The sequence below is a fragment of the Arachis ipaensis genome, chromosome B10, assembly GCF_059453495.1.
Source record: "Arachis ipaensis isolate K30076 ecotype BB chromosome B10, ASM5945349v1, whole genome shotgun sequence".
Taxonomy (NCBI): Eukaryota; Viridiplantae; Streptophyta; class Magnoliopsida; order Fabales; family Fabaceae; genus Arachis; species Arachis ipaensis.
In genome coordinates this window covers 92,334,123-92,336,022 of record NC_142435.1, presented here as the reverse complement: position 1 = coordinate 92,336,022, position 1,900 = coordinate 92,334,123, and the positions used below count along the sequence as shown (strand labels likewise).

Sequence of the window (1,900 nt, the reverse complement as noted above, 5' to 3'; positions counted from 1 at the left end):
TGACTCTGCATTGAGAGAAGCTTTTCATGCTTCCTCTCCATGGTTACAGAGGGAGATCCTTGAGCTTTAAACACAAGGGAGTCCTCATTCACTTGAAGGACCAATTCTCCTCTGTCTACATCAATCACAGCTCTTGCTGTGGCTAGCAAGGGTCTGCCAAGGATGATGGATTCATCCATACACTTTCCAGTATCTAGGATTATGAAATCAGCAGGGATGTAGTGGCCTTCAACCTTTACCAAGACATCCTCTACAAGTCCATAAGCTTGTTTTCTTGAATTGTCTGCCATCTCTAGTGAGATTCTTGCAGCTTGTACCTCAAGGATTCCTAGATTTTCCATTACAGAGAGAGGCATGAGGTTTATGCTTGACCCTAGGTCACACAGAGCCTTCTCAAAGGTTATGATGCCTATGGTACAAGGTATTGAGAACTTTCCAGGATCTTGTCTCTTCAGAGGTAATCTCTGCCTAGTCAAGTCATCCGGTTCTTTGGTGAGCAAGAGGGGTTCATCCTCCCAAGTCTCATTACCAAATAACTTGGCATTTAGCTTCATAATTGCTCCAAGGTACTTAGCAACTTGTTCTTCAGTAACATCTTCATCCTCTTCAGAGGAAGAATACTCATCAGAGCTCATGAATGGCAAAAGTAAATTCAATGGAATCTCTATGGTCTCAGTGTGAGCCTCAGATTCCCATGGTTCCTCATTGGGAAACTCCTTGGAGGCCAGTGGACGTCCATTGAGGTCTTCCTCAGGGGAGATCACTGCCTCTTCCTCCTCTCCAGGTTCGGCCGTGTGGGGTATGTTGATGGCCTTGCACTCTCCTTTTGGATTCTCTTCTGTATTGCTTGGAAGAGCACTAGGAGGGAGTTCAGTAACTTTCTTGCTCAGCTGACCCACTTGTGCCTCCAAATTTCTAATGGAGGACCTTGTTTCAGTCATGAAACTTTGGGTGGTTTTAATTAGATCAGAGACTACGGTTGCTAAGTCAGAGTGGTTCTACTTAGAATTCTCTGTTTGTTGCTGAGAAGATGATGGAAAAGGCTTGCTATTGCTAAACCTATTTCTTTCACCATTACTGTTATTGAAGCCTTGTTGGGGCCTCTGTTGATCCTTCCATGAGAGGTTTGGATGATTTCTCCATGAAGGATTATAGGTGTTTCCATAGGGTTCTCCCATGTAATTCACCTCTTCCATTGCTGGGTTCTCAGTATCATAAGCTTCTTCTTCAGATGAAGCTTCCTTGGTACTGCCTGTTGCTGCTTGCATTCTAGACAGACTCTGAAAAATCATATTGACTTGCTGAGTCAATATTTTGTTCTGAGCCAATATGGCATTCAGAGTATCAATTTCAAGAACTCCTTTCTTCTGATTCGTCCCATTATTCACAGGATTCCTTTCAGAAGTGTACATGAATTGGTTATTTGCAATCATCTCAATGTGTTCCTGTGCTTTTGCAGGCGTCTTCTTCAGATGAAGAGATCCTCCAGCAGAGCTGTCCAATGATATCTTGGACAGTTCAGACAGACCATCATAGAAGATACCTATAATGCTCCATTCTGAAAGCATGTCAGAAGGACACCTTCTGATCAATTGCTTGTATCTTTCCCAAGCTTCATAGAGGGATTCACCTTCCTTCTGTCTGAAGATTTGAACTTCCACTCTAAGCTTGCTCAATTTTTGAGGTGGAAAGAACTTTGCCAAGAAGGTATTGGCTAGCTTTTCCTAAGAGTTCAGGATTTCTTTAGGTTGTGAATCCAACCATGTTCTAGCTCTGTCTCTTACAGCAAAGGGATAGAGCATAAGTTTGTAGACCTCGGGATCAACCCCATTGGTCTTGACAGTGTCACAGATTTGCAAGAATTTAGCTAAGAACTGATGAGGATCTTCCAATGGAAATC

At 43.0% G+C, this 1,900-nt stretch overlaps 1 non-coding gene across 1 annotated transcript; it reads left to right on the top strand.

The window, feature by feature from the left end:
- The first annotated feature begins 1,562 nt into the window (after positions 1 to 1,562).
- LOC148580871 (small nucleolar RNA R71) lies at positions 1,563 to 1,670 on the top strand. The gene has a single exon (XR_015895970.1). It is a non-coding gene; the product is annotated as a small nucleolar RNA R71 (small nucleolar RNA).
- Positions 1,671 to 1,900: the final 230 nt, after the last annotated feature.